Source organism: Dendrobates tinctorius, unplaced genomic scaffold (assembly GCF_039654945.1).
Source record: "Dendrobates tinctorius isolate UK_male_01 unplaced genomic scaffold, ASM3965494v1 ptg000078l, whole genome shotgun sequence".
Classification (NCBI taxonomy): domain Eukaryota; kingdom Metazoa; phylum Chordata; class Amphibia; order Anura; family Dendrobatidae; genus Dendrobates; species Dendrobates tinctorius.
This window is the reverse complement of record NW_027361746.1, coordinates 9,132,762-9,156,099: the sequence shown is the minus strand read 5'-3', so window position 1 is coordinate 9,156,099 and position 23,338 is coordinate 9,132,762. Positions and strand designations below refer to the sequence as shown.

General features: G+C 41.8%; 1 protein-coding gene across 1 annotated transcript in view; it reads right to left on the bottom strand.

Annotated features, from left to right (window-relative positions):
* The window catches only part of FGF10 (fibroblast growth factor 10), a 149,164-nt gene that overhangs the window by 106,587 nt on the left and 19,239 nt on the right, over positions 1-23,338 (bottom strand). The window lies entirely within an intron of this gene.

Here is a 23,338-nt window from a genome sequence, read left to right as displayed (position 1 = left end):
ATTTTCCTTTATATAAAATGCAGACTTTTGTTTGCGTCATGTCACACACAAGCATGCAATCTATAAGGTCCTACTGTAAATTTTGCTTTTTTTTTTTTGAATCAGTCCATAAAAGACAACCTGGTTGGAGGTGATTGGTTTCAAAGTCATCCAAGTCACTGTGTTCTTCTGGACTATTGGTCCATGGAAAGCTCGTCTAGTTCTTTGAGAGGCTTGTCCAACCTTGGGTGAAAGGAAAGTTTTCAGTGGGGTAAGTAAAAAGTAATGGAAAATTGCATAACTAATTTTTTTCTTCTGAAATTTTTTTTTACTGTAATGGTCTTATTAACTGGAGGGCAATTCAGGCCAGACCATAGTCAAATTCATGCTGTTTTTTAATGAAGTCTGATGGCGTCACTTTGACATTGGGAATGTAGGGCGAGCACCTCAATTCTCAAATTTAATGTGGGTTCCAAAAGCGGACTCACTTTCATAGAATTTCTGGTCAATATACCATAAGAGTCTTAATTGGGAATCTTTATTATGACCACTAGCATAAGTGCTCTCTTTCCCAAAAACATTGTGGTATCTTCTAGTTTCCTCAGTGGGAAAACACATGTCCGGAATTATGCATGTGACACAAATCACAGATCTTAAATTACAGATGATCTCATTTTCATTAAGCAAATGCTCAAGAACTGGGCAGATCTTCAAGGCACAATTCTGACCTTTTTCATATATTTAGGGCATGCAACAAATGGCTGAAAATGCACACGAGAAAATGTCACCCATTAAGCATCTAGTCAATGAAGTCAAGAATGAATTCAATTAGGTTTAAAAGAGTTTTATGTGCCTTCCTTAGAGTCTCTCGCTAATGTTCATCTTCATTGTCCATTTTTCCCTTCTCTCATCTATTTTTCTCTCTGCCCCTTTTTGGAAAAAACAAATTATTCTACGGAAACAATATAATCCACAAGAACACCACGGCGAAGATCAAGATGTGATTCTCAAATTCTCACTTCCATATATGTCTTCCAATTACTAGTGGGTTGGCACATATGTGAGGGATTTTCACGAGAGCCTTGAATGACTGAACTGAATAGGATAAGACAAAAATCACAATAGGATCTTATCTGGGTGAATGTTTGGGAAAGAGTATGAAGTATCCAGCTCACCTGATCAGGTTGTGTGCTGCAGACCCAAGAGGAAGGAATCAAGAAAACTGGAAACAAATGGGTTAACCTGTGTGCCGTCAAAGGATGATAAAGAGACAGGAATCCAATTCTGCGGTTTATTGGTCAACGCGTTTCGAAGTTTCAAACTTCTTCATCATGTCAAAACCACTGTATTCTCTTTTGTCCTGAAGAAGAAGTTTGAAACTTCGAAACGTGTTGATTCATGTATTTTTATCATCCTTTGACAGCAGCGCAGGTTAATCCATTTGTTTCCAGTTTTCTTGACTGAATGAATGAGTAGCAGCCATTTATATTTTTCCAGAAAATACTTATTCAATCAACGACTACCTCTCCCTTTCCATCCTCTCATCATACACATGCTTGCTCGGCTTTATGGGGAGTGCATGTGTTCCTTATGGGGAGGGGACAGTAAACTACTGACAGACATCTCTGGCAACAGCTTATCTCCAAGGAGGATGGGTCACTTAGGGTACCGTTACACTTAAAGATGCACCAGCGATCCCGACAACGATGCGACCTTGTCAGGATCGCTGGTGCATCGCCACATGATCGCTAGTGAGCTGCCAAACAGGCAGCTTCACCAGCAATCAGCACCAGCGAGGACTCTGGTATCTAAGGTAAATATCAGGTTACTAAGCGGCGCGCGTCACTTAGTTACCCGATGTGTACCTTAGAAACCTGCGTGCTCGTGTCAGGAGCTGCGATCACGCAAGTTTCTAAGGTACACATCGGGTAACTAAGTGACGCGCGCTGCTTAGTAACCCGATATTTACCTTATATAAAAAGAGCAAGCGGGCACTATCACAACAGTAATAATTAGAGTATATAGTCACTGGGGGATCTCTTGCATGACGAGTATGGAAACAAAAAAAAGAGAAAAAGAATCATGCAAAGAAATAGGATCCAATAGTATTTTCCAAGTAGAAAAAGGTCGCACTCTGCGGGATGATTGTGACTGTCCAATGGACCCGTGGAAGCGCTCGAGTAGTGCGAAACGGCCATTGTCAGCCATTTGACACTCTCACCTTCACATCCCCGACGTGACATGTAATTATGTGTCAATAAACAGTCACAATCATCCCGCAGAGTGCGACCTTTTTCTACTTGGAAAATACTATTGAATCGCTACGAGGTCAAGCACCCGGGAACCCTGGTTGTGAGCTCACCGCCTGCTGCGACCCACAGATCCAAGCACGGTAACAGCGGTGCCGCCTGCTTCTTTTGTATTGTAAAGAAATAGGATCACCACTAGTGTTGAGCATTCCGATACCGCAAGTATCGGGTATCGGCCGATACTTGCTGTATCGGAATTCCGATACCGACTTCCGATATTTTTTCAATATCGGAATTCGGCATCGGAATCGGAAGTTCAGTTGATTGACGGCCTGACGTCATCATGATGCGCGGTGTGTGCGCATCATGATGCGCCGTCATTTCGGGCCTTCCGGGGGTCTCTGCCGGCCTGCCGGGGGGCTGTGCCGGCCTGCCGGGGGGCTGTGTGGACTGCCCGGGGTCTGTACCGGCCTGCCGGGGGGCTGTGCCGGCCTGCCGGTGGTCTGTGCACCCTGTGGGGGTCTGTACCGGCCTGCCGGGGGGCTGTGCCGGCCTGCCGGGGGGCTGTGCTGATGTCCGGGGGTCTGTGCAAGCATCGTCCGATGGGACTACAAGTCCCATCGGGCAATGCCTGCTACCATGACAGTGATTGACACATTAGCCAATGATGGGACAGTAGTAGTCCCATCATCCGGCTAATGTGTTAAATGTTAAAAAAAAAAAAAAAAAAATACTACATACATACTACATGCATGCTACATACATACTACATGCTACATACATACTACATATATACTACATACATACTACATACATGCTACATACATACTACATGCATGCTACATACATACTACATGCTACATACATACTACATGCATGCTACATACATACTACATATATACTACATACATGCTACATACATACTGCATGCTACATACATACTACATACATACTACATACTACATGCATGCTACATACATACTACATATATACTACATACATGCTACATACATACTGCATGCTACATACATACTACATACATACTACATACATACTACATGCATGCTACATACATACTACATGCATGCTACATACATACTACATGCTACATACATACTACATATATACTACATACATACTACATACATGCTACATACATACTGCATGCTACATACATACTACATACATACTACATACATACTACATGCATGCTACATACATACTACATGCTACATACATACTACATATATACTACATACATACTACATACATGCTACATACATACTGCATGCTACATACATACTACATACATACTACATACATACTACATGCATGCTACATACATACTACATGCATGCTACATACATACTACATGCATGCTACATGCATGCTACATACATACTACATGCTACATACATACCACATACATACTACATACATACTACATACTACATATATACTACATGCATGCTACATACATACTACATGCTACATACATACCACATACATACTACATACATACTACATACATACTACATGCTACATACATACTACATATATACTACATGCATGCTACATACATACTACATGCTACATACATACCACATACATACTACATACATACTACATACATACTACATGCTACATACATACTACATATATACTACATGCATGCTACATACATACTACATGCTACATACATACCACATACATACTACATACATGCTACATATATACTACATGCATGCTACATACATACTACATATATACTACATGCATGCTACATACATACTACATATATACTACATGCATGCTACATACATACTACATGCTACATGCATGCTACATACATACTACATACATACTACATGCTACATACATACCACATATATACTACATACATACAATACATTCATACAATACATACATAGACATACAGTACATATAACATAGAGTAACATACTTACCAATACTTGTCACATTGTTCCCCGAAGCCATTGTCTTTTCCGGAATAAATATTAACATAACAAACCACAAAAATACTCACCCACGATCCGAAGCAGTCCACGAGTGTGTCCCACGACGATCTTGGGTAGAGAACTGCAGCATCAGATGATGCTGCCGTTCTCTACGGGCTGCAGGAATCCAATGACGGAAGGTAGGTATCCTTCCGCACTGTATTCCTCCGCCACTTAAAAAAAAAAAAGTCCCTAGTCTCACTTTATGCCATTGCTGCGTGGGAATTTCCCACACAGCAATGGCATAAAGTGAGACTAGGGACTTTTTTTTTTTTTAAGTGGCGGAGGAATACAGTGCGGAAGGATACCTACCTTCCGTCATTGGATTCCTGCAGCCCGTAGAGAACGGCAGCAACAGCTGATGCTGCAGTTCTCTACCCAAGATCGTCGTGGGACACACTCGTGGACTGCTTCGGATCGTGGGTGAGTATTTTTGTGGTTTGTTATGTTAATATTTATTCCGGAAAAGACAATGGCTTCGGGGAACAATGTGACAAGTATTGGTAAGTATGTTACTCTATGTTATATGTACTGTATGTCTATGTATGTATTGTATGAATGTATTGTATGTATGTAGTATATATGTGGTATGTATGTAGCATGTAGTATGTATGTAGTATGTATGTAGCATGCATGTAGCATGTAGTATGTATGTAGTATGTATGTAGCATGTAGTATGTATGTAGTATGTATGTAGTATGTATGTGGTATGTATGTAGCATGTAGTATGTATGTAGCATGCATGTAGTATATATGTAGTATGTATGTAGCATGTAGTATGTATGTAGTATGTATGTAGTATGTATGTGGTATGTATGTAGCATGTAGTATGTATGTAGCATGCATGTAGTATATATGTAGTATGTAGTATGTATGTAGTATGTATGTGGTATGTATGTAGCATGTAGTATGTATGTAGCATGCATGTAGCATGCATGTAGTATGTATGTAGCATGCATGTAGTATGTATGTAGCATGCATGTAGTATGTATGTAGCATGCATGTAGTATGTATGTAGTATGTATGTAGTATGTATGTAGTATATATGTAGTATGTATGTAGCATGTAGTATGTATGTAGCATGCATGTAGTATGTATGTAGCATGCATGTAGTATGTATGTAGTATGTATGTAGTATGTATGTAGCATGCAGTATGTATGTAGCATGTATGTAGTATATATGTAGTATGTATGTAGCATGCATGTAGTATGTAGTATGTATGTAGTATGTATGTAGCATGCAGTATGTATGTAGCATGTATGTAGTATATATGTAGTATGTATGTAGCATGCATGTAGTATGTATGTAGCATGTAGTATGTATGTAGCATGCATGTAGTATGTATGTAGCATGTATGTAGTATGTATGTAGTATATATGTAGTATGTATGTAGCATGTAGTATGTATGTAGCATGCATGTAGTATGTATGTAGTATTTTTTTTTTTTTTTTTTTAACATTTAACACATTAGCCGGATGATGGGACTACTACTGTCCCATCATTGGCTAATGTGTCAATCACTGTCATGGTAGCAGGCATCGCCCGATGGGACTTGTAGTCCCATCGGACGATGCCTGCACAGACCCCCGGAGCCTGCACAGACCACCGGCAGGCCGGCACAGCCCCCCGGCAGGCCGGCACAGCCCCCCGGCAGGCCGGCACAGCCCCCCGGCAGGCCGGCACAGCCCCCCGGAGCCGGCACAGCCCCCCGGCAGGCCGGCACAGCCCCCCGGCAGGCCGGCACAGCCCCCCGGAGCCTGCACAGACCACCGGCAGGCCGGCACAGACCACCGGAGCCTGCACAGACCCCCTGGCAGGCCGGCACAGCCCCCCGAAAGGCCCGTACAGACCCCAGAGAGGCTGGACAAGGGCAGGAAAGGGTTTTTCTTATTCCGATACCGGAAGTCCCATAGACTTGAATGGGACTTCCGGTATCGGAATCGGCGATACCGATACTTTTTTTAAAGATCGGCCGATACCATCCGATACGATACTTTGAAGTATCGGACGGTATCGCTCAACTCTAATCACCACACAGTATCAATAGGTACAAACTATGAGCAAATTTTATTAATGACAAGCCAAAAAAACAGCACACATTTAAAAACATTTAAAAATCCAAAAGATCATAAATGGATTCTCCAAAAGATGACAGAATATAACACAAATGCTGAAAGTGCACAGAGAAAAATAACTCTGAATAAATGCTGCTAGCATATAACCAACAATCTTAGCCCCCAAGGTGCTCACCTTGAAAAAGACACTTAGAGGTCTCGATACGCGTGGGTTTCTCTCATGGACTCTTAACATCACCACTGACCGCACCGCTGCTATTCAGATGACGGGACGACTGACTGGTTCCCCCAATCACTATCATATAGGGTGACGTATTCAGCTTCTGTAGCCCAGCATGCAGGATACATTTGGCATCATTGTGCATTCACTATTAACCCCTTTCTTGTGGCAGTCAGCCGTTTGGCTTTTGGTAATAATCAGGGTTTAACTTTTGCACTGCATGCTCCATATATGGGGGCTACACTGGTTTATAATCTAAGACTGTTGGTTATATGCTAGCAGCATTTATTCAGAGTTATTTTTCTCTGTGCACTTTCAGCATTTGCGGTTTATTGATATATTAAAATCTATTATGTTATATTCTGTCATCTTTTGGAGAGTCCATTTATGATCTTTTGGATTTTTAAATGTTTTTAAATGTGTGCTGTTTTTTTGGCTTGTCATTAATAAAATTTGCTCATAGTTTGTACCTATTGATACTGTGTGGTGATCCTACTTCTTTGCATGATTCTTTTTCTCTTTTTTTGGTTCCGATATTTACCTTTGATACCAGCTCCCAGCGCCTGCTTAGAGTGCTGGGAGCCTTGCTGATCGTTGGCACCGGTGCCACACGCAACTATGCGCGCTGGCCAACGGGAGAGCAACGATCAAAAAACGGCCCAGGACGATCCTGCACAATCAGCGATACCCGGCAGGGGGCCCGGTCGCTGATGTGTGTCACACACAGCAAGATCACTGGCGAGATCGCTGTGGCGTCACAAAATCAGCGATCTCGCTAGCGATCTCGCTGTGTGTGACGGGGTCTGTAAATTCTACATGATTGATCCTTTCCTTCCTGAACATCATCTTTGTGAGAGATTCTGGAGGCCTGCATATACATTAAGCTGCGTTCACACCAGGAAAGTGCTCTCTGCTAGTTCAACCCTGTTGCATTGCAAGAAAAAGGGCGTCAATCACACAGTCAAAATCAGCGATTAGCAGCTATTAAAGACAGAATGCAAGCATGGCCATGGCTATGATAGTCATTAGCACAGTTGGTGTAATTTGAAGACAAAGGGAAATAAAGGTAAGGAGGGGCAAAAAGGAAGGAAAGGCGGGAAGTTCCTGATAAATGTGGCTAGGGAAATAAACAACAAAAGGTACATTTAGGTGGGCGATTTTCAGCCTGTTAACAAAAGGTGCTCATACGGGCCGACAAGAACTGTATGGGGAAGAGCGATTGTTAACATAATTGTTGTGTCCCCATATAGCATCATGTACATCCTCATACTGCGTCAAGAGCACATTTACTATTTTTACAGGGCAATTTGTTGCCATTAGGAATGATTTCTGTGCCGCCATAAACAATCCAATCATCCAATGAAGAAGAGTTTTGCTTTCTCAACTTGTGACCGGTGTCATGTTTATGCAGACCGAAAGTGGGGAATGAATATCTTTACGAATGCTCATTCACCAGTCAAAAGTTGGTCATACACTGGTAATTCTTGGAATCCATGACCATCTGTAGTGGTCTGTAGGCCTCCATCCACAGTTTAAAAGACTATAACAGGTGCTTTGAGTTGTCCATCCCCTCCAAAAAAATCATTTTTCAATGGTTTATGAATTTGGCAAAAATATCTCTCAAGAAAAGTTGGTGCCAATAGATATAGTCTTATGAATACTCACTTACTTTGTTACAGATTTTGCATTGGGGTTCAAAAACTTCAAGTAACCAGCAAATTATGAGAGACATAACAATAAAATCAAGTGCACTTCGGACTCCACTTGGGATGCTTTCACATTGCAATACAGACAATATAAGAACTTTGAAAACCAAAGATAAGATATCAGGGATAGACTGAGAACTTTGAAGATCATGACTAAGATATCACCTTGAACGCTTGAATACCTTTTGAACCCTTCACTAGTAAAAATTATAAATTTTCTGGACAATTTGCACGGCAAGATCATTAAAATAAAATATGTCCACCATCATAAAATCATAAAATCCATTAGGAATGGCCAAAGCTTGAGTAGAAGGATATAAACTCGCCGCCTTCACAAAGAAGTAAAAACAAGGTGTACACCATCTTTTACAGAAGTTCGAAGCCAGGCAATGACAATGAGACAGAACAGACACATGAGATGCACTGAGTGTCTTCGGTCACAAGTGCATCTTCAAAGTGTTTTGTTTGACCAGCTGAGTGCTAAGTGACCTAATAACAGTGATGGCTATGCTCTATGATAAGGTGAACTTTAGTCCCAATGGTATTTTGGAAGTGTTCAGATAAGATCATTAGTGATAAAAAGTTATAGGTCTTGTGTTTGCAAGCACTTGTGGGCCTTCTGCAGAATATTTGAAAGAACAATTTTTATCTAACTGTGCACATTGAAAACTAAAGTTGCCAAAAGGAAGACATCTCTTCACCAAGAATTTAATGCAATGTGCCAAGAAGCTCCCATATACCTCAAAGAAAAGTTGTCTTTTGGATAAAGATGGTGTGAATCGATTTGCGATACCCGATCCAAGCAACATGATCTATGGCAGCCCCAACATCCATGTCTCTTCTTACAATTAGCCAGCTTGATGTGACATTACAAGTGCATCTAGTCAAAAAAGGAGCAGGGGATGCTGTCAGTTAAGAGGAGGCTCACAGGACTCTGCTAGAATCCACAGATTACAGATGACAGCTGAACCACGTCCTAAGAATGGATTTACACCATCTCTACTGGTGGACCATCTTTTGTCTACTGGGACACCAAGAATCTCCTCCAACAGAAAGTATCACGGAATGAAGTATTGGACTTATTATTCTATAATATCACACAATCATTTTGGCCTCCAAGAAGATAAACTGCTGCCATTGTTGTCTGACAGTAGCTTTCTCCTATCTCCTCAACGCTAGTCCAAAGATCAGGTTTAGGGGAGGAGAGAGAGGGAATGATTTAGACAATGCAATAAGATTTTATTATACCCAGACTCAAATTATGACTGGTGGTGGCCCCTATTCAACCTCTGGCATCGAGACCTCTCCCAACCTCCCACTGTAACATTATATATAACAGTTAACCACGTGTAGACCTCTCCATTGAAGTCCATGAAAGTAATGAACACAGTTGAGCCACAGTCTTGTTTGCGTGCATAGAATCACAAAATAGAATAATGTTTGAGGCTCCATAGATGTCCAAAGTTGTGTAAAAACAAGGAATGTGTTTCAATTACATTCATTTATGATATATCCGACACCATAAATTTCTGATACTTGAGCATCTATTTTTGGGAATCCTGATTAGAAAAACATGCTCTAATGTATCCTTTAACTCCTTTAGACCATGTGCACACGGTGCGGATTCTGCTGCGGATCCGCAGCGTTTCAGGCTCTGCGGGTCCACAGCAGAATTAGGTGCGTTGTACAGTACCATTGTTTTCAATGGTAAACGGAAAAACGCTGTGCACATGCTGCGGATTTTTCCGCACGGATTTGCTGCGGGTTCAGATACGCAGCATGTCAATTCTTTGTGCGGATTCCGCTGCGGTTTCACACCTTCTCCATTGTAGAGGTGTGAAACCGCAAGGCTAATCCGCAGGTAAACCACAGGTCTTTTGACCTGAGAATTTACTTGCAGAATTTTCCAAATCCGCGCGGAAAAAAACGCAGGACCAAAAACCACGTGTGCACATAGCCTTAGACTCCAATGTCCCATCGCTTGGGCAGCTGCCTCCTGCCACCGTGGATTGCCTTATTCTCCTTATACGTGGGAGTCTTGGAGACAGGATTCCCACATATGAAACAATATTTTAGGTATCAGTTGTACTGTAGATAAATCCTTTTACTGGTCTATTTTTGCATCCTCTAATTGGAGGCCATCAGCATTGTTCTACCTCTTTATGCAATGACACCAAAATGTTGCTTATTTTATAACGTTGGTTCTCTGGACAGATTAATCTTAAAATAAAACCAATGTGTGTTTCCAATGAAAAAGTAAAGTCAGGTACAAAACAAAATCGCCTAGCTGCCATATTGTAGCACAGTGTTTCCCAACTCTAGTCCTCAAGAGCCACCAACAAATCATGTTTTCTGGAATTCCTTAGTGATGCACAGGGGTTGGAATTATCACCTGAGCAATAATACTGAAGAAATCCTGAAAACATGACCTGTTGGTGGCTCTTGAGGACTGGAGTTAAGGAAAACTGTTGTCAAATATTCAGGTTGTGACCAGCACTGAAATGAGTGAAAACCCAAAAAGCTAGCATTGTTAGTTTAAAGATGGCCCATACTGAACTCAGTCCTGGGCAGCAGGGTGGCTCACTGGTTAGCACTGCTGTCTTGCAGCACTTGGGTCCTGGGTTCAAATCCCACCTTGGGCATCATTTGCAAGGGGTCTGCATGGGTTTCCTCCAGGTACACCAGTTTCCTTCCTCTCTCTAAAAACATACTGATAGGGAATTTAGATGGTACGCCCAAAAGGGGACAGTGATGATGATGTTTGGAATATGTTAGTACTATACAAGCATAATAATGAAAACCCCTACCATCAGCTGTGTAGATGTAGTGTACGCTTGGGTATGTAACGCACAAAACCGATACCGGTTGAAACATTGCATCCCAAAGAGAACAGTTCTGAAGAACAAACTGCTGCTCAAGCAAAGAACATATCGTCAGACAAAGGCAGCAGAAACTTTTATGAAACTTTCATAACAACGCAACATTTTTTGAGCAGATTACAATTGTTTTTATTATATACATTATCTGTATATTTATATAAAATCTATAAATATTCTAAATAGCATTAAATATTATAAATACTAAATTCCCTATAAAAATTGATTGCATTAGTTCCTACATGCGGTTGAAAACTCAGCAAACAAAACTAGCCTAGCAGATGGTAAGTCTTACGATTTTGTAACAAAAAAAAAAAAAAATACATAAAATGGAAATTCAGTTTGAGCTTTAAGATCCTTATTTAAATAACTTCCCAGAAAGTCAATATGTATGTAGAAATAAATCTGGAATAGAACGTTCTTGAGCACCAGGGATGTTTGTTAGCGTTAACATGAATGCCTTGTGTAACTGTCTATTTAAATCATTTTAGCCTTAAAATAGTAAAGTGTAATGTGCAAGAGTCCCTGAACCACAGGACTGTAAACTACAGGCAGCTTTTTGATTTGGTGCCAGTTATGCCAGACTAAACAATAGAATGGTTTTCCATTTGGTGTAAAAAGTTGCCAGATGACAATTAGGGTCCTGCTTTTTTTAAAAAAATAAAAATTTCTGACCCTTTAAAGAGTTTTCCCACAATTATTATATATTTCTAAATGTAACATTCTTTTTACATGGAATTACCACACCCTCGGGGGCCCCACATTAAGAGTGTGACAGTAAAAATCATGCAGTAATACTGTATATCCTCCCTTTTGTGTTTTTTTTTTATATTTGTACTTACTGGGTTAGTAATGGAGGTGTCTGGTAAACACCACTCCATTACTAACACCAGGGCTTGATGGCTGCTGACACTACACAGTTGGCATGAATCCTATAAACCATTAGCCCGATTGCCACTGCACCAAGAGCAGGCCCTTCCCAACCTGATAATATCAGCTTGCCTGCAGCTGTCTGCTTTACCTTGGCTGGTTATGAAAAAATATGTTTTTATTTATTTATTTATGTATTTATTTATTTGGTTAAACAAGGCTAAAAACACCCTTTAGTGTCACATGATAGGCACTTAAGGGTGCAAGTTTATTGTCAGGGGGAGTGTCATGATCTCTATTCTATTTACTTTACTGAACTCTTTGATTTGGGCAACTTCCTGTTTGCACTGCTGCCTGTGTTTTAACCAACTTTATTAAAGACAAGAATGCATGCGGCAAAACCGCATGGAATATCACATACAAAAAGGCATAAAAAATGCAAGTTAGCTGAGGTGCAGGAATCACGCGGAAATTCAGCTTTGTGAAAGCGTGAAGAAACACTGATCATGAGAATGCACCCTTACATTTTTATATTGGAAATATATAAAAGTGTTTTAAGAGGGTATAAAAGACAACATACCCCTTTGTACAGTTTTTCTTTCTGCTTGTTCACTTGCTTCCTAAATTAAAACTTAAGCAAGCAACTTTCTAAATAGTCTTCAGTAAATATTTTGCCGCTACACAGTGTTTGTTAGTCCTTTATCTAGCTGTGTGATCTGCAAAAGATACAAATCCATCAGAGCTCCAGCTTCTCGCAGCTCTATCTGCTCTCCCCTCCGTTCTCTGTTAGCGATAACAGGAGGAAAGAGAAGTGGATTGAACATAGATCCGCAGTGGAGAGGGGAGAAAGTTTATAAAGAATGTGGAGAGCAGATAAGTCTATAGATAAGAAGGAAAGCATATGAAGGAAAAAGAAATGCAGTATTGGAGGTTGCTGATACATGAATATAAATGAAGACAGCAGCACCCTGGAAACACACAGAACTCACATCCAGCCTAAATTACCGGGAGGGACACTCCCACAGCAGAAAATATCTGAAGCTTGGATCTGGCTGAAATCTTCATATCAGGGGTCTGAAAATGAATTAAGGAATAACAGTTGCAGACTGATCTCATTGCTATTACAGCAGTATATGCCCTACTTCATTCTGACAAAGTATTTTATATACATTACTAATATTGTTGCTTTTTAAATATGTGTTTTAATTCTGCAACTTGGCATATAACAATAAGGCAGGACTAGTCCTGCAGGGCATCTATTCAGGTAGACTAGTCCTTTTGTAGCTTACCCTCCTTGTGGAGTGTGTCAGTGACTGCCTTCTGGACATCTGTCAAGTCAGCAGTCTTCCCCATGATTGTGGAGCTACTGAAACAGACTAAGGGACCTTTATAAACACTTAGGAAGCCTTTGCAGGTGTTTTTTGTTAATTATTCTAATTTACTGAGATAATGACTTTAGGGTTTTCATTGGCTGTAAGCCATAATCATCAACATTAACAGAGATAAACACTTGAATAGATCACTCTGTTTCTAATGGCTATAAAATATATGAGTTTCACTTTTTGTACTGAAAAACTTAAATAAATTAACTTTTTCATGATATTCAAATTTTATGAGAAGCACCTGTATATATACAGCTCTGGCAAAAATTAAGAGACCATCACATCAGAACCCTGTCATGGGCAGCCCATTCTCCAGACCTGAACCCCATTGAAAACCTCTGGAATGTAATCAAGAGGATGATGGATAGTCACAAGTCATCAAACAAAGAAGAACTGCTTACATTTTTGCGCCAGAAGCAGTGAGAGAGACTGGTGGCAAGCATGCCAAGACGCATGAAAGCTGTGATTGAAAATCATGGTTATTCCACAAAATATTGATTTTTGAACTCTTCCTGAGTTAAAACATTAGTATTGTTGTTTCTAAATTATTATGAGCTTGTTTTCTTTGCATTATTTGAGGTGTGAAAGCACTAGTTTGTTTTTTTTTTAATTTTGACCATTTCTCCTTTTCAGAAAAACAAGAAACAAAAAATTTAGTGCTTGGAAATTCGGAGACATGTTGTCAGAAGTTTATAGACTAAAAGAGCAATTTACATTTTACTCAAAAATATACCTATAAAGAGAAAACTCAGACAAACTGAATAATTGAAAGTGGTCTCTTAACTGTATGTATATACACTCACTGGCCACTTTATTAGGTACACCTGTCCAACTGTGTGTTAAGACTTAATTTCTAATCAGCCAATCACATGGCGGCAACTCAGTGCATTTAGGCATGTAGACATGGTCAAGACAATCTCCTGCAGTTCAAACCGAGCATCAGTATGGGGAAGAAAGGTGATTTGAGTGCCTTTGAACGTGGCATGATTGTTGGTGCCAGAAGGGCTGGTCTGAGAATTTCAGAAACTGCTGATCTACTGGGATTTTCACGCACAACCATCTCTAGGGTTTACAGAGAATGGTCCGAAAAAGAAAAAAAATCCAGTGAGCGGCAGTTCTGTGGCCGGAAATGCCATGTTGATGCCAGAGGTCAGAGGAGAATGGGCAGACTGGTTCGAGCTGATAGAAAGGCAACAGTGACTCAAATTGCCACCCGTTACAACCAAGGTAGGCAGAAGAGCATCTCTGAACGCACAGTGCGTCGAACTTTGAGGCAGATGGGCTACAGCAGCAGAAGACCACACTGGGTACCACTCCTCTCAGCTAAGAACAGGAAACTGAGGCTAAAATTTGCACAAGCTCATCGAAATTGGACAGTAGAAGATTGGAAAAACGTTGCCTGGTCTGATGAGTCTCGATTTCTGCTGCGACATTCGGATGGTAGGGTCAGAATTTGGCGTAAACAACATGAAAGCATGGATCCATCCTGCCTTGTATCAACGGTTCAGGCTGGTGGTGGTGGTGTCATGGTGTGGGGAATTTTTTCTGGGCACTCTTTGGGCCCCTTGGTACCAATTGAGCATCGTTGCAACGCCACAGCCTACCTGAGTATTGTTGCTGACCATGTCCATCCCTTTATGACCACAATGTACCCAACATCTGATGGCTACTTTCAGCAGGATAATGCGCCATGTCATAAAGCTCGAATCATCTCAGATTGGTTTCTTGAACATGACAATGAGTTTACTGTACTCAAATGGCCTCCTCAGTCACCAGATCTCAATCCAATAGAGCATCTTTGGGATGTGGTGGAACGGGAGATTCGCATCAGGGATGTGCAGCCGACAAATCTGCGCCAACTGTGTGATGCCATCATGTCAATATGGTCCAAAATCTCTGAGGAATGCTTCCAGCACCTTGTTGAATCTCTGCCACGAAGAATTGAGGCAGTTCTGAAGGCAAAAGGGGGTCCAACCCCTTACTAGCATGGTGTACCTAATAAAGTGGCCAGTGAGTGTATATATATATATATATATATTTATTTAAGTATATATATACGGGGTTTTCATCAAAACTGCCTAGGAATCACTGTAAAACCGGTTATGATCAGCTGCACATTTTGTTCTATAAATTCCATGAAAATAGGAAAAATATGTTTTAGTAAAATAAAGAGTCAAACATGTTAAACTACAGTATATATTATAGCATTGGACTATAAATAATAACTGTGGGGTAATACTTCACCTTTTATGTCTACCAAAAATGCAGATGACTAACCTCAGAATTGAATATTTTAGTAATAAATTACATTACATGGGGTTATAAGGATTACTTGTCATATGAACATTACACAGCCTTAATATAAGCATTCACAGATTTTAATGTCGAAATTTATCAAACCATTTCTATTACCCCAGAAAATTCCTGCCATATTAGTACAAACCCTGTCCATTTCACCTATTACAAAACAATGTTTTTTAGAGGGGCGGTGAACCCCTATTTGATTAGCTGATCGCCAGCTGGTCCTCATTTAGAGGTTCTTCACTTGGGATAATGGCTTCAATGTAAAATATGTTGCTATTAATATTATTATTATTTCATTTATTACTATTATTTCATTTTTTATTATTATATTATCGTTATTTATGTTATTTTTAACATTACATTATTATTATTTCATTTATTATTATTATTATTATTATTATTATTATATTATCGTTATTTATGTTGTTATTTTTAACAGTACATTATTATTATTATTATTATTATTATTATTATTATTATTATTATTATATAACCATGATTATTTAATGTTGAAGCAAAATGTATATGTTTGAAATGTTCTGGTGAATTTTCCAATACAAACTGCATACATTATGAAACAGCTCTCTGAGACCTGAGGAGGCTGGTGTACTTACTTTAAAGAAGATCCACATCAGAACAAAATGTTCATTTTACTATCAGAGAAACTTTCAAAAACGATTTTACAATCATTCTGACTTGGATTTTAAAAGTAAGTACATCAGCTTTATCAGGTCTAAAAGATCTTTTTAATAGTGCATGCATGTAAAATATGATGACAGATCTTTAATTTTATGAGTCTAGTTCTCTCAGTCCGTAGTTGGACTCAAAAAATGCTCTTCTCCATAGCATGTGACAAAGCTTAAAAAAAAATAGTTATACAGCCATTCTCATATGGCGTTTCAAAGTAAGCACACCAGCTTCATCAGGTCAAAATTCTATTTTATTATCTCTACAGATGGTTTTATGATATCTGGTGACAGATCCCTTTCAAAGCCTGGCAAGCACTTCAAATAGATATCTGCCAAAGTCCTACATACTCAACCATAAATTTTGGTACATAATGGCTTATTGCACACAAGAATGCTCTATAGCATGTCCAATTTCTAATCCACCAAAAACTGACTATATTGGACAATAGAGAGACCCCTACACATACTCAATGGCAACCCTATGAAATCTAGACCAAAAGAGTGACAAAATCCTCTGACTACCACCTTTGGTTTTGATTTCTGGCAGTTGTGAGTATAAGCCCTGTTCAAATGCAGCATCGACAGGGAGATTTTAGGATCATTCAAAAGACTTTTGATCTTCACATATGTCTCTAATGTAATACTTGTAAATGAGGGATGTTTCCTATCATCCCCCTATATATCACTTGAACCCGAGTACAGCCCCTCCCTATATACACAGCATGAGCCCCCCACAGCTTCCCTATACACACTGCATGAGCCCCACACAGCCTCCCTATATATACTTCATGAGGCCCCCACAGCCTCCCTATATACACTGCATGAGGCCCACACAGCCTCCCTATATACCGCATGAGGCCCCACACAGCCTCCCTATATACCGCATGAGGCCCCACACAGCCTCCCTATATACCGTATGAGGCCCCACACAGCCTCTCCGTATACTGCATGTCGCCCCTACTCCCCATGTGCAACAAATCACTCCCATAGCCTCCTCATGTTCTGCATGACACCACCATAACCTCCCCATAAGCTGCATGTCACTCCCATAGCCCCCCATGTGCAGCATGTCACTCCCATAGCCTCCCCATGTGCAGCATGTCACTCCCATAGCCCCCCTATGTGCAGCATGTCACTCCCATAGCCTCCCCATGTTCTGCATGACACCGCCATAGCCTCCCCATGTGCAGCATGTCACTCCCATAGCCTCCCCATGTTCTGCATGACACCGCCATAACCTCCCCATGTTCTGCACGACACCCCCATAGCCTCCCCATGTGCTGCACAACTGTAGGGTCGGTGGGCCGAGCTAGGGGGGTGGTCCCTCTTCTTACCACGCAGAGACGAAACAGAGACAAGATGGAGGCAAGTTCAGGGTGCAACACGTCCAAGCTTTATTCTCTGGCCGTCCACTTGACAGCCTCCACAGTGCACCGCACTTCAAAGCAATACACTTTACTTCGCTTCCCTTGTCGGCCCTCCGTTTCCAGAGCCGATTCTCACACCGTACTTTACACTAGGGATGTGTCTGCACACACCGTCCCCTCCTCACTCGTCGACGCTCCTGACAGGTCCGTCACTGTGGCCGCCTTAGGCCCGTAAACCAACAGCGCTTCACCGATCAGTCGTCGAGTCAGATACAGTGTCTCACACCCAGTGCCTCGTCCCTTCTGCGGTTCTTCCTGTCAGGACCACCCCCCTGACGTTCTCTCTCCTCAGTCCCCCTGGTTTAGATTATCCTCACAGCTCACAGACTGTCGCAGTCCTCCTGTCACTGGAGCTCCCCCTGGGGACTGGAACCTTCTGGAACCCTCCCTCAGTATTTATAGCAATCCCGGTCCCCTGTCACTGTAACCCCGCCCCCCATGACCAACGGTTTCTAAAGCCCTAAGCTGTTGTCAAGTCCTTTGCTCACACTCCTCCCTGCCATCTAATGGTCAACCCAAGGTATTGCACGTCCACTACACTTTCCTAGCTGTTTCTCCACTGTAATAACTGACACCTACCTACACTGTGCAAACCTTTCCTTCTTCACTCTGACTAGTCCGTCCATCCATCAGGTCACCTTCCCTACACTCTTCCTTCCTTTGTCCATTGTCGTCCTCGACAATCGTCATCCCTGCCTTTGTCGTTCTGAAGCTACACCTACACTCTGTTGTCGTACCAGATGTTGGGCCACACCCACTACCTGCAGGGGCCGAACCATACTGGGAGCACTATGCTCTGAGCAGCCTACTGCTACTCACCAGCGCGCACGCCACATGACAACGTCTTTCAAATTGGGCTAGGTACACCCATATTCTCTCTATGGCGTGTACCTTCCCCTACTCTCCCCTACTGTCACCTTCCACTATTCGGTACGCCATGATCGAGGTCTCTTACCTTCCAGATCATTACCAGCGCCCGCCTTCCTCCTTCAGGGGTGTCCGTGGTGTTGGGGACCTGACCTAGGACGGCTGTCTCTCCCACGTCTTCCAACTCATTTTCCCTTCTTTCAATTACATGTCATGGCCGGCGTCCCGGTCTTCCAGACCTCCTCAACTCTTAGATCCCTACCGAATCTCACAACACCCCCATAGCATCCCCATGTTCTGCATGTCACCCTCATAGCCTTCCTATGTGCTGCACAACACCCCCCATAGCATCCCCATCTTTGCATGTCACCCTCATAGCCTCCCCATGTTCTGCACAACCCCATAGCCTCCCCATGTTCTGCACGACACCACCATGGCCTCCCCATGTTCTGCACGATGCCCCATAGCCTCCCCATGTGCTGCATGACACCGCCATAGCATCCCCATGTTCTGCATGTCACCCCCATATCCTCCCCATGGAGTGCCAACACCCCCCATAGCATCCCCATGTTCTGCACGACACCACCATAGCCTCCCTATGTGCTGCACGACACCCCCCATAGCATCCCCATGTTCTGCACGACACCGCCATAGCCTCCCTATGTGCTGCACGACACCCCCCATAGCATCCCCATGTTCTGCACAACACCCCCATAGCCTCCCCATGTGCTGCACAACACCACCATAGCATCCCATGTTCTGCACGACACCCCCATAGCCTCCCCATGTTCTGCACTTCACCCCCATAGCTTCCCCATGTTCTGCACGACACCGCCATAGCCTTCCCATGTGCTGCACGACACCCCCATAGCATCCCCATGTTCTGCATGTCACCCCCATATCCTCCCCATGGGCTGCCAACACCCCCCATAGCATCCCCATGTTCTGCACGACACCGCCATAGCCTCCCCATGTGCTGCACGACACCCCCCATAGCATCCCCATGTTCTGCACAACACCCCCATAGCCTCCCCATGTGCTGCACAACACCACCATAGCATCCCATGTTCGGCACGACACCCCCATAGCCTCCCCATGTTCTGCACTTCACCCCCATAGCTTTCCCATGTTCTGCACGACACCGCCATAGCCTCCCCATGTTCTGCACTTCACCCCCATAGCTTCCCCATGTTCTGCACGACACCGCCATAGCCTCCCCATGTGCTGCACGACACCCCCATAGCATCCCCATGTTCTGCACAACACCCCCATAGCTTCTCCATGTGCAGCATGCCCACACAAACATCCCATACACATGGAAAAAAAAGAACACTACATACTCATCTCGGTCCAGTTTCCTGGCACTCTTCTTTTTTCCCTGCCTCCGGTGCACTGACTCTCTGCAGTACACAGCTGACACGCAGATTGGTGGAGGAAGTGGTCGGAGGCTCAGCGTAGATGGAGACAGAAAGCGGTACGGCCCGTGGACCTCTGGTTTCCAGCGCCACGACTTTCTCGATCGCACTTTGCCCAAGTCTTTTGTGAGCAAAGGCTTAGAATTCAGCATTTTATTTATCCTGATTTTGGCGTCTAGTGGGTGGTTCTAATTACTGCGTGACCAGTGTCAATCATTGAGTAACACCGCCCACTGGACTCCTAAACATAAAAACAGATGGGTTTTAATTGAAATAAATATGAGTTACCCTAAATATTTTCCCATAAACATATATATCAATCTGTTCAGCTGATCCTGATCTATAACATACTCCCTACACATATGAAAAAGGAGACCGTCAGCTCACTGCTACACTGGCATAAATACTTGCAAGATGATAGATGCTTGGATTTTTCGAGACCAGTATACTCTAGTTGTAATAGGAAAATAGGAAGACTGTAATCCAGCACCAAGAAAAATGTTAAATATTCCAGATTTATTTAAAAAAAAATCCATTGAAGAAATACATTCCATAAAAAAGGAAAAACCAGAATGTTGAAACCTAATATGTTTCAGAATGTTCTGGATTTCCTGTTTTCATTTTTTTAGAATAAATTTGGAATTTTTTTTACATTTTTCTTGGCGCTGGATGACAGTCTTCCCATTTTCCCCACAGATAGGACTGCATGCAATTAAATCTAAGTATATTTAAGGTGGACTGCTCCTTAAAGGTACAGTATGATCTACAAGCACCATAGAGTCTAGAGCAGGAGGAACTGTATTAATTGACATATGGTCACATGGGCAAAGACTTAGTATTTATTATTTTATATATTCTACTTTTGGAGTCTAGTGGGCGGTTCTAATCAGTGACTGACTACTTGTCCATCAATTGAGTAGTACCGCCCACTGGACTCCTAAATATAGAAACAGCAGGGATTTAATTGAATAAAACATGAGTTGCCCTAAATATTTCCCACAAATCTATTAGTCCTTGAGGAAGCTCACACTCTGGAGCCGAAACGTCGCCACATGGGCTATTAAACTAGTTTTTTTCAAGGATTATGGTGCGCTTCTTCCATACTTTTTTTGCTACATTGTGTACTGGTATGTACCTAAGAGGGTTGCATCCAATTTTGTATTTTTTTTTTATTTATTAGCCCTATTAGCTAGAACCACATGAAATCAGTTGTACGTATATTTAGTGGACCGCTCACATCAATCATTTACTATGGTCTACAGGCATCATAGAGCATAGATGAGATGAGTTAATTTATCTATATAGTTTTGTGGGCAAAGATTTATTATTCAGTATTTTATTTATTCATTCTGGTTCAGAAATCCAGTGGGCGGTCCCAACTGCTGTCACTCATTCAGTAGGACCACCCACCAGACTCCTAAATATGGAAATTGCCGGCAATTTAATTGAGTAAAATAGGAATTATCTTAAAAATTGTGCTTTATATCAATCTGTTCAGCTCCTACTGCTCTATAACATACAGATCCCACATGTAAAATGGTGACAGGTTCACTTTTCTGAAAAAAAAAATCAACCAGTCACTGAATTATTAATGTCAGCTCATCGTTAACCATCCGATTTATACTCTGCTGCTCTATGACTCAAACATTTTATTACAAACACGGGTCGCCATTCTCAGAACACGCGGCAGTCAAGGCGGCTTTTCAGGTCCAGATTTATAAACTAATTAAACATGTAATGAATCATGAAAGTCGCTGTCCATGGGTGAGTGCATTAACTATATTGCAACTTCAGTATATCTTCCTAAATATGACAGCAGCTGGTGTAGTTTGACATTGTTGGGCACGTTTCCAAGAACAGCAAATCCTGTTATGGTATAGCTGTCCAGCATTAAGAACATGCATAATCACTACTTAATCCCCGTGCCCTAAACATTTATGCCAATCTGGCACCTCACCATTTACAGTACGTAACGCTAATCCCATTGACAGGCTTTGACGGCTCAGAGTGTAAACCAATCCGTGGAATGTTCCCGTGTTATTACTCTTTGCCAATTAAATAAAGATACAATATGGACTTATTTTCCTTCCTCTGATCCATTATTGGCATCTGCCATTTTTCATAATATATTTCATAGTCTACTTGATATATAGGTTGCATTTCTCCTCTGATAAAACCTCTTTGAAAATAGTCTTCATTACAAATTTCCTATATATCATTTTATGTGTAAAGATCCTATGAAGAGCTCTACGTTTCCATGGTAACAGACCACAAACAAACTCCAAGTAGTCCTGTTACGTCACGTTTTTTTTTCTCATAAAGTACTTAAAAAAAAAATACCATGATTGTGTTGGATCAGATTTTCTTCAGGGTTTTTGACCGGTATCAGTTTTTTCACTTTGCAGTTAGGAATGAGTGGACCTGTCGATGTTCAGGTTAATCAGGTTTGACTGAACTATATCCAAACTTGAACCTCAACATTAAAGAAATCAATGGTGACTCGAACTTTGGCATTGGAAATCTTTCTCTCTCCCTCTCTCCTCCCGAACATCAAAAAAATCAATGGTGACCTGAACTTTGGTGCTGGAAATATTTCTCTTTCTCCTCCTGAACATCAAAGAAAGCAATGGTGATGGTGACCCAAACTTTAGTGCTGAAAATCTTTCTCTCTCTCCTCTCGAACATCAAAGAAATCAATGGTGACCCAATCTTTGGTGCTGGAAATCTTTCTCTCTCCCTCTCTCTCTCTTTCCTACCAAACATCGAAGAAGTCAATGGTGACCCGACCTTTAGTGCTGGAAATCTTTCTCTCTCTCCTCCCGAAAATCAAAGAAATCAATGGTAACCCAATGTTTGGTGCTGGATATCTTTCTCACTCACTCTCCTCCCTAACATCAAAGAAATCAATGGTGACCCAATCTTGGTTGCTGGATATCTTTCTCTCTCCCTCTCCCTCTCTCCTCCCGAACATCAAAGAAGTCAATGGTGACCCAATCTTCGGTGCTGGAAATCTTTCTCTCTCCCTCTCCCTCTCTCCCCGGAACATCAAAGAAGTCAATGGTGACCCAATCTTTGGTGCTGGAAATCTTTCTCTCTCCCGCTCCCTCTCTCCCCGGAACATCAAAGAAGTCAATGGTGACCCAATCTTTGGTGCTGGAAATCTTTCTCTCTCCCTCTCCCTCTCTCCTCCCGAACATCAAAGAAGTCAATGGTGACCCAATCTTTGGTGCTGGAAATCTTTCTCCCTCTCTCCCCGGAAC